The following is a 17419-nucleotide window of genomic DNA, read 5'->3' on the forward strand; positions in this document are numbered from 1 at the left end:
AACATCTCCTGGGGCACAAGGGAGCATCCACTGCAAAGGAGCCACACTGCACATCTGTTCACCACTGCATCAATGGAGCTGCACAGTAGGGGTGGTTGGAATGTCATGATGGGCAGACGCTAACCCTTCAATGTCACTGTTTTTTCATGCAGGCTAGGATGAACGACAAGCGTGAAGAGCTGGAGAGACTGGGGGACAGCCGGACACCTCTGAGGAGGAGGTGGGAGCCTCAGAGGGTGCACCGTCGCATCATTCCCCTGCACCCTCCACCAGCACAGAAACCCTCACTCGGTGGGTATCCACTCGCTGTTAGATTTGGGCACACAAGCTGGTGAGCACGACACAGACAGGCCCGGGCAGCTGACGGAGGCTGTGACAGCCGAGACCACTGGCAGTTGGGAGTCTGTGGGAGGCCAGGCCCATGCTGAGTCCCAGGCTGATGACGTGCCTCTGGTGTCACCAGCAACACGGGAAATGCTGCAGCTGCAGCAAGAGGTCAGGCAACATCTGGCAGAGTTGCCGGAGGTTATGTGTACCCAAGCTCGATGATGGAGGAGTCCATCCAGGCCTTGCATGCTGTACTGTCTCCGATGGGGGTGTGTCTGGCTTCCTTGCTTGAGAGATTGGTGACTCTGATGGAGAGCCAGATCCAGCCGACCAATCAGTGGCTGCCGGAGATGTGCGCAGACCTGCACTCCATCACTTTGTCCATGAGCTCCATCCAGTGGTGTCAAGGCGAGAGGGGGGGACGAGGCACCTGAGCTGTCCACCAGCTCCACGTCCCTCTCAGGTCAGCAGGGACGTACAAGTGTGTCTTATAACTGGGGAGGAGCAGCTGGCTGCTACATCTGGGGTCTTCTCTATGGGTGCTCCTGGTGTGGACAGTAGCTCTAAAGCCCCTCTGCCAGTGACACCAGTGATGCCAGTGCCTGCCTACATCACCCTCGATGACAGAGGGGGGTCCCTGTACCTGTGCAGGAGGCCCTCAGTGTGCCGGGGCCCTCCAGGCCTCAGGCAGCAAAAGGACGGCCACCAATGTCATCCCAAGCCATGGGGCAGCAAGGTCAGCAGCCTGTCTCCATCTCAGCTGACAGAGCAGGGGGAGCACCACGTAGGAGCACCCGGAAAAGATATAAGAAGAGCACCTAGATTCACTGAGGGGTTCACGGTGAATGTACATTCCAGATGGATAGGGTTGCGTTTGGTGTCACACGGAAGAAATAAATGATTTTCTCTCACTATGTCTCCTTCCTCTTGTTGATGCCCTTTGGGACTTCATTTAAACCCTTCCTCCCAAGGGGCTGGAAGTGAAGGACCAAGCCATGAGTTCACAAAGCTTCGGCCTTGTCACTGTGCGATGTGCACCTGGATGCTGTGGTGTTGAAGGAAGGAGGCGACAACAGGGCTGCTTAAAGCTAAGACTTTATTACTGTGGTTCCAGAAGGTGGTAAGGCTCAAAGGAAACTTGAATGTAAAGGGTGTCTCATGTCTCCCTTGTGTGTGTCTCATGGCCCCTTTCCTGCTGTGCCTGAGGTTCTTCATCTGGCACTGCTTGGGCAGCATCCTCCTCCACATCCTCATCATCAGAGGAGACATCACACTCCACGTTTTCGTCACTAGTCAACACCTCACCCCTCTGTAATGCCAGATTGTGCTGTGCACAGCAAACCACCACGATATGCGAGACCCTCGCCGGGACATACTGAAGGGCTCCACTGGATCGATCTGGGCACCTGAATCTCATCTTCAGGAGACCAATGGCCTCCTTGATGGTCGCTCGGGTTGACCCGCAGCAGGTGTTGTACCTCTCCTCTGCATCCGTGCGTGGGTTCCTCACAGACGTAAGTAGTCATGTCCTCAGTGGGTAGCCCTTGTCTCCAAGGATCCATCTCTGAAAGCGGATGGGGCCACGGAAAGGTTCTGGCACCTGGGTGTGCCTTGGTATGCAGGAGCTGTGGCTGCTTCCCGGGATTTGTGCACACACCTATGGGATCCATTTGCAATGGTCGCAGACCAATTGCACACTGAGCAAGTGGAAGCCCTTCCTGTTGAAGGCTGCTGGCTGGTCTGTAGGAGCCTTGATGGTCACATGGGTGCAGTCATTGACACCCTGCACCTGGTGGAATCCAGCGATGGCCCCGACTCCTACAGCTCTCTCAGCTTGACTGTTTGGATCAATGTGCACATAGTCACCGGCCCTCCTGAACAGGACATTGGTGACCTCCTTGATGCACTGATTCACTACAGACTGTGAGATTCCACACATATCTCCAGTGGATCCCCGCAATGATCTGGTGGTGATGAAGTTCAGTGGCACGGTGACCTTCAGTGACACTGGCATCACGTGCCCACCAAGTCGCATGGGGCACAGCTGCATCATGGCAGAGAGGTCAGTGACGACCTCCGTGGAGAGGAGCAGTCTGCGGAGACACTGTCACTCAGACATCTGCAGGTAGTTGAACCTCGGCTGACGTGATCCTCTGCCTCCTTCTCCAGCCTCCTGTTCGAGGCTGGCCTTCCTGTGGGCCCCCAAGCCGCTGTGGTGCCCCTGCTGGTGCCTGCGCCTCCCTCCATTCCTCTCTACCCATCCTCCTCCTCCTCAATTGGAGCCTCGAATCCAATGAGACCCTCGAATGAGGCCCATGACAGGTTGCACCTCCCTGAGTGCAAGGCCTTCACAGTAAACAACACCCAGCCACATTTACCTCACTTGTCACCCCAATGACACCCTGGTGTGGCTCACCCTGCAGAGCTGGCACATTAGCCCCCACTCCTGACAGTGTTTCCCGATGCCCTTTCCCCCTCCACCCTTGCTGCCAAGTGACGCTGCCTCACCCAATAGCTTCCCAGTGAAGCCAACACTCAGCTCCCACGTCCCAGTTGCCTCCTTTAACCAGGCGAGGCACTGAAGCCCCGTGGTTCCCGTGTGCTATTAGTTCAATTGGATCCAGTGAATAAAATTGCTGACAATTGGATTCATAAATACTTTAAATGCCTTCTTGCCGTGTGGATGTGAGAAGTCTGCCCTCCATGTCAGCCGCCGACAGAAAAATCCGGTCCAACGTCTTCCATCCCTATTTTATACACCCCCCTCCCCGTTCCCGGCCTCCATTCCCGTCTCCAACGGTCCCTTAAAATTCTGGCCCATGTCTCTAAGACTAATGGGAGTGAAACCACATCTGCTCCTTAGAATGAACAGGGAGAGCTGCTCTCTCTCTGTGTTTAAAGTGAATGAATCTGATCTTTACCTTGTCTTAATGGAACGTTCACTGTCTGGAAATGTCTGTTTGAAAATGTTTTCCTGTTATATTAATGGAGCAGAGGAGCAGATGTGAGGTACTGTTCAACAGAAAGGTTTGGAAGTGGGTGAAGGGGTGGAGTGACAGTGTGAGTGAGCAGTGAGTTGGCCATTCTCAATAGAGTGTCAGGAATGAAGGTCAGAGGAACAGACCAGGCAGGAAACACAGAAATAGCGAGGAGAAGCTGGTGTGAAAAACAGAGATTAAACAACGGGCTTGTTCATTTGGTTTGGGTCTGGTGTTTAGAATACCCGGAATCTGGGTTCACTTCCCTTCCAACTCAGCGAATTGTATCAACATTATGTTCAGAAAACCATAGAATGATACCCAAAGAAGGAGACCATTTGGTCCATTGTGTCAGTGCTGTCTCCTGTAATCTGTACATTTTTCCTTCCAGTATTTTTCCCAATTGCTTTTCAAAGTTACGACTGAATCTGCTTTCAAGTCCTGATCAGACAGTGCATTCCAGATCACAACACATCACTGTATAAAAAAATCATTCCTCATTTCGCCTCTGGTTCTTTTCTCAATCACCTGATAAATACATCCTCTGGTTACTGACCCTTTTGCCACTGGAAACAATTTCTCCTTATTTAACTTATTGAAAACCTACTTGATGATGTCACATACTAGACTGCCAGTAAAACTGAAGCCCATGGAATAAAAGGGACAATGACAGCATGGATATGAAGTTTGCACACTTAGAGGAACATAGGAGCAGGAGTAGGCCATTCAGCCCGTCGAGCCCACCCTGCCATTCAATATGATGATGACTGATCATCCACATCAATGCCTTTTTCCCACACTATCTCCATCTCCCCTATGTCATTTGTATTTTGAAATCTGTCAATCTCTGCTTTAAACATACTCATTGACTGAGCTTCCACAGCCCTCTGGGGTAGAGAATTCCAAAGATTCACAACCCACTGAGTAAAGAAATTTCTCCTCATCGCTGTCCGAAGTGGCTTTCCCCTTACGTTGAAATTGTGTCCCCTGGTTCCAGACTCATCAACCGGGGGAAACATCTTAGCTTCATCTACCTGTCTATCCCTTTAAATATTTTGTAAGTTTCAATGAGATCACCTCTCACTCTTCAAAACTCTAGAGAATACAGGCCCAGTTTCCCCAATCTCTCTTCATTTGACAGTCCCGCCATCCCGGGATCAAGTCGGGTGAACCTTCGTTGCACTCCCTCGATGGCAATGATATCCTTCCAAAGGTGAGGGGAACAAAACTTCACACAGTATTCCAAACTGCAGACCAACAAAGGTTATATGCAAATGAAGCAAGACTTCACTACTCCTGTACTCAAATCCTCTTGTGATAGAGGCTAACATATCATTAGCCTTCCTAATTGCTTGCTGCACCTGCATGTTAGCTTTCAGTCACTTATTGACAAGGACACCCAGGCCCCTTTGTACATTCACACTCTTACCATTTAACAAATAATCTGCGCATCTGTTTCTCCTACCAAAGTGGATAACCTCACATTTTTACACATTATATTTCATGTTCCACTTTCTTGTCCACTCACGAAGTCTGCCAAATTCCCTTGAAGCCGCTTTGCATCTTCCTCACAACACACATTCCCACCTAGTTTTGTGTCATCTGCAAACTTGGAAATACTACATCAGGTCCCCACATCCAAATCATGTGAACAGCTGGCTCACAGTGTGGTGGTGAACAGTTGTATTTCTGTCTGGAGGAAGGTTTACAGTGGGTTCCCCATGGTTCCTCATAACTTCAGTTATGTGCAGACACTGGAAAAGCTGGGGTTGTGTTCCTTGGAGCAGAGCAAGTTCAGAACAACTTTGACAGAGTTAGAATCAAGGAATCAAATGGTTACAGTACAGAAGGAGACCATTCAGTCCATCATGTCCATGACAGCTCTTTGCAAGAGCAGATCAGCTAATTCCACTCCTCTGCCCTTTCATTGTAGCCCTGCAAATTTTCTCTATTCAGGTGTTTATCCACTTCCCTTTTGAAAGCCACGATTGAATCTGCCTCCAGCACACTCTCAGACAGTGTATTCCAGATCCAAACCACTCACTCCGTCCCACACCCCTGGTACCATTGCAGAAAATCTTTTCTGTTCATTTCATCCCTCATAAATAATTGAAATGAAATGTTTATTAGGAAATGCACAACATAAAAAGGAGAGAGAAATAAATGCTGAGTAAAATAGAAGTCAATGTTTGGAAGGTAAAAAGAGCAAAAGATGTAACTTATATTCTGGATGAGTGAGAGGAATATATCACACTTTGGGGCTTTTGTAAGAGGATTTACTGATAAACCTGGGATTTGAGAGGAAGCTGGTTCATGGTTAACAGAACAAATTCAGCCCCTGGGGTGGAGCCAACAGCTGCACCATCCAATAACAGACAGGACGGGGACACTGTCTCAGGCCTGGTGAGCTCAGTCGATGAAAGCATGAAACTCTGAATCTCAAGTTTTTGAGTTTGAGCCCACGGTGGGTGTTTTCTATTTCCTTTTTAGGCTGATTTTACAGGCGTTACCCATCTCTGAATTCCTCGTCAGAGAGTTCAAGGAGCGTTTGAAATGAGATTCAGCAGCAGTATGAGAAAGTCTCTCCTTGATTCAGGACTCTTACCTCTCTGCAGCATCTCACTGCTGGAGATTGAACGTTTTCTCATTTCATTCTCAGCTCAGGGTCAGTGTGGATCAGTGAGACTTCTGGCTGTCTCCCACTTCACAATGCATCAGTGCTGAGAAATCAATGGGGAATATTACTCACATGTTGTAATGTTTTATAAATACTTGAATGTATTTCACACTGTGTCAAACAGTGTGAATCTCCCCTGGTATATCAGCTCACCAACACTTCAACAGAACATTCACATAATGTGAGCTCTGAGATCTGTTCAGATCCCTTTCCAAAGACCTGGAAAGTGGGATTGGGCTGGATCGCTCTTTTTCAGCTGGCACAGACACGATTGCTAAATGGTCTCATTCTGTGCCATAAATTTTCTCAATTTTCTATGTTCTATGAAGTGAGGTGTGATTGGGAGGGGCAATTCCACCAGGGTTATATTTTCTACCAAAACAATGACACAAGGGATACTTCACTTTTTATTCATTCATTCATGCGATGTGGGCATCGCTGGCTCGGCCAGCATTTATTGCCCATCCCTAATTGCCCATGAGAAGGTGGTGGTGAACTGCCTTCTTGAACCACTGCAGTCCATGTGGGGTAGGTACACCCACAGTGCTGTGAGGAAGGGAGTTCCAGGATTTTGACCCAGCGACAGTGAAGGAACGGCGATATAGTTCCAAGTCAGGATGGTGTGTGGCTTGGAGGGGAACTTGCAGGTGGTGGTATCCCCTGCATTTGCTGCCCTTGCCCTTCTCGGTGGTAAAGGTCGCTGGGTTTGTAAGGTGCTGTCTAAGGAGTCTTGGTGCATTGCTGCAGTGCATCTTGTAGACGGTACACACTGCTGCCACTGTGTGCCGATGGTGGAGGGAGTGAATGTTTGTAGATGTGGTGCCAATCAAGTGGGCTGCTTTGTCCTGGACGGTGTTGAGATTCTTGAGTTGGAATTGCACCCATCCAGGCAAGTGGAGAGTATTCCATCACACTCTTGACTTGTGAATTGCAGATGGTGGACAGGCTTTGGGGAGACAGGAGTCATGGATGAGTCTGAGGAATATATCACACTTTGGGGCTTTTGTAAGAGGATTTATTGATAAACCTGGGATTTGAGAGGAAGCTGCTTCATGGTTTACAGAACAAATTCAGCCCCTGGGGTGGAGCCAACAGCTGCATTGTAATTACTCACCTCAGGATTCCAAGCCTTTGACCTGCTCTTGTAGTCACGTTATTTGTATGGCTACCCATGGTAACCTGCATGATGTTGATGGTGGGGGATTCAGTGATTGTAATGCTATTGAATGTCAAGGGGAGATAGTTAGATTCTCTCTTGTTGAAGATGGTCATTGCCTGGCACTTGTGTGGTGCGAATGTTACTTGCCACTTATCATCCCAAGCCTGTGAGACTGAAATAGCTCAGTTGGGAGTGTGTTAGACTGAAGATGCCTGGTTCAATCTGGGGTTTTGGCAGTTCTCCTTTATTCTGCATCGCCCTTTGGTTTTGACTCTTGAGCTGCACAATTTACACTGAAATTATTTACCCAACTCTGAAGGTTGGATTGGAATAGAGAGATATCAATGATGGGAAATATTTACATTGTCAGCTTTAGCTTATTCTCTATCTCCTTGTGTCCTTTTCCCCAGTTTTTGAATCTTTCGGGGCCGGGTGAACATTTGATTTGCTGCATATGTCCCAAACTGAAGCCTTTTCCACATCTCTGGGCGGTCAGACTTGCTCTGTCTGTTTTTGCTGCTCGTGACCATTAACGAGAACAGGCCACGAGTTCAATGTTTATCAGCAAACGGAAGATAATTGGAAAGAATTCTGTGTTACTCCAGACCAGTGACAAAGATACAATGGATGTTATTCAAAATAAATTCCCTTTGACATTTTATGTAAACTTGTTTGCATCTAAAAGTTGGGTTTTAAGTGTGACAAAAATGTGTCAAATTAATGACTGACCATGTGACAGCGCACATGGGGATTAAATCCACAGCCTTGTTGTTATCAACACTGCGTCCTAACCAACTGAACTAAGCGGCCAAGAGACAGAGCCAGGTATGGGTTTGAGCCGCACGCTGTGCGGTTTGTGTTTTATTTCTCACAATGGGTGACAGAGCGATTGTACAAACAATGGACACATCACATCCCTGAAACATTGTTCTGATATAAAACAGTGTGAAATAAGAACTGAGCATGGAAATGGAACGGAACCAGAAATCAGGACTTTAATCTATTAAAGTTGATCTTGAAATTCTCCCATGCACGAACATTCCAAGAGAACGAACTCTCTTCTGATATAAAATCCAGGAACTTCAGCTGCTGTAAAACGTAACTGAGCCTGACGTGATTTGAACATGCAACCTTCTGATTTGGAGTCAGACGCGCTACCGTTGCGCCACAAGCTCACAAAGAAAGCAAAGTCTTCCATTCCTGGCAGATTTACTTCCTGTTTAGATTCAGTGATTGAAATTAATTCAATCCTCATCTGACCTCCGCTCTGCAAAGGCCTGCCACCCGACCTGAACCCGACGGGACCCGACGACCTGTGTCGGGTCCGGGTCGTGTCGGGTCGCTCTTCCGGGTCTGGCTTTCGGGCTCGGGTCAGGTCGGGCCAGGTTCGGGTCGGGCTGGGCCCAGCTCGGGCTGAGTCCGTGTCGGACACACACAGTAAGTATTACATTTAACTCTGCTGGGAAGTTGAGTTTAATAATTGTCAAAAGTTGAAAAGCCAACCGAAGCTGGGAGTCCGGGTCATCAAGGAGGGAAACTCTGAGTCTGCTCAGTGAGCAAGTGAGCATCTCTATGAAGTCATTGCGCTCATGCTGCAGCTTCCTGTAGATTCGGAATAGGGAGGTAGATAAAGTGAACATTCCGGTGGTCGGGTAAGGCTCGGGTTAGTTTGGGCGTGGGAATAAATGGAGATACTCGGGCCGGGTCGGGCTCGGGTCCAATGTGGTTCTGTTGGGTTCGGGTCGGGTTTTTTTTCCTGACCTGAGCAGGCCTTTACCGCTCTGTCAGTTCAGTGCCTTATTTAAAATATTACTTGGAGTTCTGTTTTACAGGGTCTCGGCTGTTTAAGTGTTTCCCAGACCCACTACTCTGATTAATCAGACATTTTGCTGTTAACTGCTGCTGCTACAATTGAAATGTAAAAAAGAATTTCCAGTGACCTGCAACCAATGGACAAATACATTTCAGAAAGTTAAAGCTCATTCACCAATCCACAAATGTGTCTTTCTGCTTATATTTATAAACAACTCCTTCTCTCCACTATGAGAACTATACAATCACTCCAGTTATTTGAAAGTTAGTATGAGATGTTCCAGTTCATCAATTTTAAAACTGCAGCAGGTATTTTCCAGAAAACTCTCTGTTGGAACCTCAGTCCCATTTAGATTGAAAGTGGACAATTAATGTATTCATTTGTTCATTGTGGACAGGTGTCTGACTTAGAATAAATCTCATTAACCTTCAGCAGTATTTCTGTGCTCCCATTTTACACAGTCTGTCCTGTTCATGCACCATGTTTTTATTCTCCTCTCCCATTCTCCACAGGATACAGATTACAAACATCATCAATCCAGCTGTTGAAAAGCATTGGAAGAATCTGGTCACACAGGTATTGAAACATTCATTTCCTGCCATTTTACAAGTTGGTTGCTTTAAACACAGTACGATGTGCAATCATCTTGAAAAGAGATTCTCTTCAATATCCAATACAAACTGAATTACAAACCTGACAGACAAACACAGGAGAACAAGTGACTAGTGAACACAAACCTCGTGGTGCTCATTTTCAGATTTATTGCAGTCATCCGACAAAACAAATGAAAGAATATTCCAGTGAAATGATTTGGAAAGCAGGTGTGACTCGGATTGGATTGGTTGCCCACAAAGTACCCTGATTTTTACCTGGGTTGGATTATAGCCGGTACCAACCGGCTCAGGGCTGCTCGGGAAGGACTTTTCTGTTGACACAACAGCTCCACTATTCCAGGAAGACACCGGCAGCAGCAGGGGTCAACTTTCAGAGGGAGTTCAGACATTTTAAATGTTGTATTTTGTTTCTTAATTGTACGTAACATTTTAGCATGGCCACATCAGAGTTCTTAAATTTACATCTGACTTTTTATTAACAAGATTGAAGTGCTTTTAAAAGATCTCTAAATGTATATGACTTTTCATCAAAGATTTAGCTGGCTTCTTTGTAAAGACTCCTGAGCAAGATTGAAGTGACTTTTAAAAACTACATCTTATCCTTTAAAATCCTGCTTCCATGTAGATGACATTGGAAGATGACTTCAGAATAGCTTAGACTATCTTTCTAACAGGTACTACAACAGCTTAAGACCTGCTTTTCTGCAAAAGCTGGTGAATTACCTTCCGGGAGAGGAGCGGAGCGGAGCAGAACTATCTGGACCGATATGAGGAGAACGACGAGAGCGGAGCCTATAAATCCAATCCGAGGATCGAGGCCCAGTCTCTTACCTCCCAGGAGTGGAGTGGAGCTCTTCCAGTGTGCTGGAGTTTTGAAAAAAAAGAAGCCAACTGTGACGTCAGAGGAGAGCAGCAAGGTGATTGGTTGGTGAGTCACTGCTGTGAGTGTATTTAAATATCTTAAAGAAAAGGGCAAAGTTTTTCTGTTGAAAAAAACCTCTGCTGATAAGATGTGTACTACTAAAGTGTTTTTTTTATTCAGTGCAGCTTATGAAGGACTTTAGATTGTAATGGGTAGAACAAGGCCCCTAGTGTCGTTAGTATTTTTTAATTAAGGGAGTAACTAAATAATCTAAGGGTAAGTCATGGCAGAAGAGCTCAGCCCCGTGATATGCTCCTCCTGCGCAATGTGGGGATTCAGGAACCCTCCCAGTCTCCATGAAGACCATGTGTGCAGGAAGTGTATCCAGCTGCAGCTACTGGCTACTCGCATTATGGAGCAGGAACTGCGGGTGGTTTCACTGTGGAGGTTCCCCGAAGCTGAGGGCGTCATGGATAGCATGTTTAGTGAGGTGGTCGCACCGCAGGTAATGGATGCACAGGCAGAAAATGGATGGGTGACCACCAGATGGAATAGTAGGAGCAGGCAGGTAGTGCAGGAGTCCCCTGTGGCCAGCCCCCTCTCAAACAGATACACCGCTTTGGTTACTGTTGGGGGGAAGACCTCCCTGGGGAAAATAGCAACAGCGCGGTCCGTGGCACCACAGAGGGCTCTGCTGCACAGCAGGGGAGGATAAGGGGAGGAAGAGCTATTGTGATAGGGGATTCTATCATAAGGGGTGCAGATAGGCGTTTCTGTGGCCGCAAACGAGACTCCAGGATGGTATGTTGCCTCCCTAATACTAGGGTCTTTGATGTTTCGGAGCAGCTGCCGGAAATTCTGAAAGGGGAGGGTGTGCAGCCAGAGATCGTGGTCCATATTGGTACGAACGACATAGGCAGGAAGAGAGATGAGGTTCTGCAAAGTGAATATAGGGAGTTAGGCAGAAGGTTAAAGAGCAGGACCTCTAGGGTTGTAATCTCAGGATTACTCCCTGTGACACGTGCTAGTGCGGGTAGGAATAGGAGGATTAGGCAAATGAATGCGTTGCTGAAGACTGGCGAAGGCGGGGGGGGGGCATCAGGTACTTGGATCATTGGGATCTCTTCTGGTGCAGAGGTGACCTGTACAAGAGGGACGGGTTGCATCTGAACTGGAAGGGGACCAATATCCTTGTAGGGAGATTTTGTAGTAATACACGGGAGGGTTTAAACTAGTCTTGCAGCGGGGGTGGGACCCAAAGTATTAGTCTCTCCAATGAGATAGTTGAGGCAAATGGAGAGGTTAAAGCAAGCAAGACCAGTAGGCAGGCCAGGCAGGGGCAGGACAGGGAGCGTGTAAGGTCTGGTAGGCTAAACTGCATTTACTTTAATGCAAGTATCCTTACAGGTAAGGCAGATGAACTCAGAGCATGGATCGGTACATGGGATTGTGATATTGTAGCTATTACGGAAACGTGGTTGAGGGATGGGCAGGACTGGCAGCTCAATGTTCCGGGGTACCGATCCTTCTGGCGTGACAGAGGTGGAGGTAAGAGAGGAGGGGGAGTTGCACTATTGATTAGGGAGGACATCAGTACTTAGAGAGGATATCCCTGGGTGAATGTCCAGTGAGGCCATACTGGTAGAACTGAGAAATAATAAAAGGGTGATCCCTTTGATGGGATTATACTATAGGCCCCCCAATAGTCAGAGGGAAGTGGAGGAGCATATAAGTAGGGAAATCACAGATAGGTATAGGAATTATAGGGTTGTAATAATAGGTGATTTCAACTTCCCTAATATTGACTGGGACTGCCTTAGTGCTAAGGGATCAGATGGGGAAGAATTTGTTAAGTGAATTCAGGATAGTTTTCTGAAGCAGTACGTGGATGGCCCGACTAGAGAAGGGGCTACACTCGACCTCCTCTTAGGAAATGAGGATGGGCAGGTGGTTGATGTGTCAGTGGGGGAGCACTTTGGGACCAGTGACCATAACTCTATTAGCTTCAAGATAGTTATGAAAAAGAATAGGACTGGTCCTCAGGTTGAAGTCCTAAATTGGGGGAAGGCTAATTTCCATGGCATCAGACAGGAATTCTCAAAAGTTGAATGGGAGAGGCTGTTTACAGGTAAAGGGACGTCTGGCAAGTGGGAGGCTTTTAAAAGTGAGATACGAAGAGTTCAGGGCCAGCATGTTGGTGTTAGATGGAAGGGCAAGGCTGGCAAGTTCAGGGAACCTTGGTTGACGAGGGATATTGAGGGTCTGGTCAGGACAAAGAAGGAGGCATACGTCAAGTATAGGCAGCTGGGATCGAGCGAGTCCCTCGAGAAGTATAGGGGATGTAGGAGTACACTTAAGAAGGAAATTAGGAGGTCGAAAAGGGGCCATGAGATTTCCCTGGCAGATAAGATAAAGGAGAATCCTAAAAGATTCTATAAGTATATTAAGAGTAAAAGGGTAGCTAGGGAGAGAGTAGGTCCCCTTGAGGATCAGTGTGGCAATCTATGTGTGAAGCCACGCTAAATGGGCGAGGTCTTAAATGAATATTTCTCGTCTGTATTTACCGTGGAGAAGGTCATGGAAGCTAGTGAGTTCAAGCTAGGGAACAGCGATCTCCTGCAGCATATCAACATTACAAAGGAGGAGGTATTGGAGGTTTTGAAGCGCATTAAGGTGGATAAATCCCCAGGGCCTGATCAGATGTATCCTAGGATGCTATGGGAAGCAAGGGAGGAGATTGCTGGGGCTCTGGCAGAGATTTTAGTATCATCGTTAGCCACGGGTGAGGTACCCGAAGACTGGAGGATAGCTAATTTGTTAATTAATAAATTAAATAACAAATCATGTCGCCTCTTTCTCTTCTAAACTCTGGCGGAGACAAGCCTAGCTTGTCCAATCTTTCCTCGTAAGACAGCCCATCCATTTCATGTATTAGTCTAGTAAACTTTCTCTGTACTACCTCCAATGCATTTACATCCTTCCGCAAATAAGGAGACCAGTACTGTACTCAGTACTGCAGAAGAGGTCTCACCAATGTCCTGTATAGCTGAAGCATAACCTCCCTACTATTGTATTCAACTCCCATGGTGATAAATGATAACATTCTATTAGCTTTCCTAATTACGTGCTGGACCTGCATACTAACCTTTTGCAATTCATGCCCTCGGACACCCAGATCCCTCTGCATCTCAGATCTCTGCAATCTATCACCATTTAGATAATATGCTTTTTTATTCTTCCTGCCATAGTGGACAATTTCGCACTTTCCCACATTATACTCCATTTGCCAGGTCTTTGCCCAATCACTTAACCTATCTACATCCCTTTGTAGCCCCCTTATGTCCTCTTCACAACCTACTTTCCTACCTATCTTTGTGATCAGCAAATTTAGCAACAATACCTTCAGTCCCTTCATCTAAGTCATTTATATAAACTGTAAAACGTTGAGGCCCCAGCACAGATCCCTGTGGCACACCACTCGTTACTTCTTGCCAACCAGAAAATGACCCATTTATGCTGACTCTCTGTTTCCTGTCAGCTAGCCAATCTTCTATCCATGCCAATATGTTACACCCGACACCATGAGCTTTTATTTTCTGCCATAACCTTTCATATGGCACCTTATCCTTCTGGAAATCGAAATACAATACATCCACTGGTTCCCCTTTATCCACAGCACATGTAACTGCCTCAAAGAACTCCAATAAATTGGTTAAACATGATTTCCCTTTCAAAAAACCATGTTGACTCTGCCTGATTACCTTAATTTTTTCTAAATGCCCTGCTATAACATCCCCTGTAATAGCTCCAAACATTTTCCCTAAGACAAATGTTAAGCTAACTGGCCTGTCGTTTCCTGCTTTCTGTCTCCCTCCCTTTTTGAATAAATGAGTTACATTCACTCTTTTCCAATCTAACGGAACCTTCCCGAATCTGGGGAATTTTGGAATATTAAAACCAGCGCATCAACTATCTCACTAGCCAATTCAGGACCTGGCGACTTGTCAACCCGCAGCTCCAACAATTTGTTTAGTACTACTTCCCTGGTGATTGTAATTTTCTTGAGTTCCTCCATCCCTTCAATTTCCTGACATACGGCTAATACTGAGATGTTATTTGTATCCTCAATAGTGAAGACCGATGCAAAGTATCTGTTCAATTCATCTGCCATCTCTTAATTAACCATTATTAATTCCCCAGACACACTTTCTATAGGACTAACAATCGCTTTGTTAACTCTTTTCTTTTTAAAATATCTATCGAAACTCTTACTGGTTGTCTTGAAATTTCTTGCGAGCTTACTCTCATCCTCTAATTTTACCTTCCTTATCAATCTGTTAGTAATTTTTTGCTGTTTTTCTTATATTCTGTCCAATCGTATGACCTGCCTCCCACCTTTGCACAATTATAGGCTTTTTCTTTAAGTTTGATAGTATCTTTAACTGTTTTCGTGAACCATGGATGGTGAGCCCCACCTTTGGAACTTTTCTTTCTCGTTGAAATGTATCTATTCTGTGTATTCTGAAATATCCCCGTAAATGTCTGCCACTGCATCTCTATTGACTTATCCCTTAACCTAAGTTGCCAGTTCACTTTAGCTAGCTCTGCTTTCATGACCTTATAATTGCCCTTATTTAAATTTAAAATACTTGTCTGGGACCCACTCCCCTCTCCCTCAAACTGAATGTAAAATTCAATCATATTATAATCGCTACTACCTCGGGGCACCTTAACTATGAGGTCATTAATTAATCCTATCTCGTTGCACAATGCCAGGTCTAGTATAGCCTGCTCTCTGGTTGACTCCAGAATGTATTGTTGCAAGAAATTATCCCCAAAACATTCTATGTACTCCTCATCTCGGCTAACTCTGCCCATCTCAATTTTCCGGTCTATATGTAGATTAAAATCCGCCATAATTATCACAGTACCTTTCTGACAAGCTGCCATTATTTCTTCCTTTATATCCCATCCGACAGTGTGGTTAATGTTAGCTGTCCTGTACACCACTCCCACAAGAGACTTCTTGCCTTTATGATTTCTCATTTGTACCCAAACTGCTTCTGCATCCTGATCTCCTGAACTTAGGTCATCCCTCTCTATTGCGCTAATACCATCATTAATTAACAGAGGTACCCTGCCACCTTTTTCAAGCTTCCTGTCCTTCCTAAATGCCATGTAACCTCCAATATTCACATCCCAATCTCTGTTGCAGTGCACCCATGTCTCTGTAATGACTATCAGATCGTACTTATTTATTCTATTTGTGCTCTCAGTTCATCTGTTTTGTTTCGAATGCTCCATGCATTCAGATACAGAGCATTTAGTTTTGTCCTTTTATTATTTTTGTCACCTCTAGCCTTATCTGTCGATTTACTCTTAGATTTGTCTGCTCTGTCCCTTCCTGTCACAGTCTGTTTATCATTTCCCATATTTATACCTTTCTCTCTTGCCTTGTCTCTCCTCCTTGATTCACCATATCATCCCAAATTTGATCCCTTGCCCCCACTATTCAGTTTAAAACCGTCTCTACTTCCCTCGTTATGTGGCTCGCTAGACCACCGGCACCAGCACGGTTCAGGTGTAGACCATCCCAACGGTACAGCCACCTCTTTCCCCAGTACTGGTGCCAATGCCCCACGAACCAGAACCCACTACTACCACACCAGTCTTTCAGCCGCACATTACTTTCTCTAATCTTATTTGTCCTTTGCCAATTTGCACATGGCTCAGGTAATAATCCAGAGATGATTAACTTTGAGGTTCTGCTTCTTAATTTGGTGCCTAGTTCCTCATACTGACTTTGCAGAACCTCTATCCTTGTCCTGCCTATGTCGTTGGTACCGACATGGACCACGACGACTGGATCCTCCCCCTCCCATTGTATGTTTCGCTCCAGCCCTGAGCAGATGTCCTGAATCCTGGCACCGGCAGGCAACACAGCCGTCTGGACTCTTGCTCTTTGCTGCAGAGAACAGAGTCAATCCACCTTACTATACTGTCCCCTACTACCACTACATTCCTCTTTTCTCCCTCTTTGAGCCGCAAACACTTACTGCAGACGTGTTTGCCCTGGATCACACTGGCATCTAGGAGCTCTCACATGCTGCAGCTGTGACACATCACCTGTCCTGTCATCCTTAACGTGTTTCAATTAACTACTTAATTATTTTATTCAATTATTCATTTTATTGCATATTTTATTAAACTTACCACTAGTTTGCTACTATTTTAAATGTTAGGACTAAAATGGACCTCAATCACTTCCCAGATGCGCATCAAGCAGGTCGGTTCTTCCAAACCAATCAACTACCTGCTTGCCTGTGATATCACAGCTTACCAGATCCTCACCAAACAGCTCCTTCCACTGCAACGAAGGAAGAACCAAGTCCTGTAGACTCACCCCAGCGGCTCTCTGTTTCCCTGCTCTCACTCTCCATTGTGACGTCACTCTTCGATTTTTTTTTTCCCCTGCTCTGCTCCTCTCTCTCTCGCTCTGTCTTCGAGTCTGTGCTTTTGGCGCATTTTTTCATTTGTTGTTCCATTGCGCTCTTCTGTTTCTGGTCCAAAATCTGACTCTGGTGGGACTTGAACACACAACCTTTGAATACCTTCTTAGTCATCATTTAGAAGTCCAACACGCTATCCATTGCGCCACAGAGCCACACACATTTTTATCGACATCACTAAGGCCTTTGATCTTGTCAGCAGAGACGGCCTCTTCAAACTGCGATGGAACATAGGCTGCCCTCCTGAACTCTTGGGCATCATCTCTTCTTTCCACGAGAACATGCACAGTTCCATCAGTTACAATGGAGCAACATCAGACGCTTTCAAGATCAGCAGTGGGGTAAAGCAGGGCTGCACGCTGGCGCCAACTCTCTTAGGAACAGAGGAACATAGGAGTAAGCCATTCGGCCCGTCCAGCCTGCTCTGCCACTCAATTCGATCATGGCTGATCATCTACCTCAAAGCCCCTTTCCCGTGCT

At 46.3% G+C, this 17419-nt stretch overlaps 2 non-coding genes across 2 annotated transcripts; both read right to left on the reverse strand.

Moving 5' to 3' along the window:
* Positions 1-8244: 8244 nt before the first annotated feature.
* Positions 8245-8316, reverse strand: trnaw-cca (transfer RNA tryptophan (anticodon CCA)). Its single transcript has one exon. It is a non-coding gene; the product is annotated as a tRNA-Trp (tRNA).
* An 8687-nt stretch (positions 8317-17003) lies between these two features.
* On the reverse strand, positions 17004-17094 carry trnar-ucu (transfer RNA arginine (anticodon UCU)). The gene is given in 2 exon segments: positions 17004-17039; positions 17058-17094. It is a non-coding gene; the product is annotated as a tRNA-Arg (tRNA).
* Positions 17095-17419: the final 325 nt, after the last annotated feature.

The sequence above is a fragment of the Heterodontus francisci genome, unplaced genomic scaffold (assembly GCF_036365525.1).
Source record: "Heterodontus francisci isolate sHetFra1 unplaced genomic scaffold, sHetFra1.hap1 HAP1_SCAFFOLD_421, whole genome shotgun sequence".
Lineage (NCBI taxonomy): Eukaryota > Metazoa > Chordata > Chondrichthyes > Heterodontiformes > Heterodontidae > Heterodontus > Heterodontus francisci.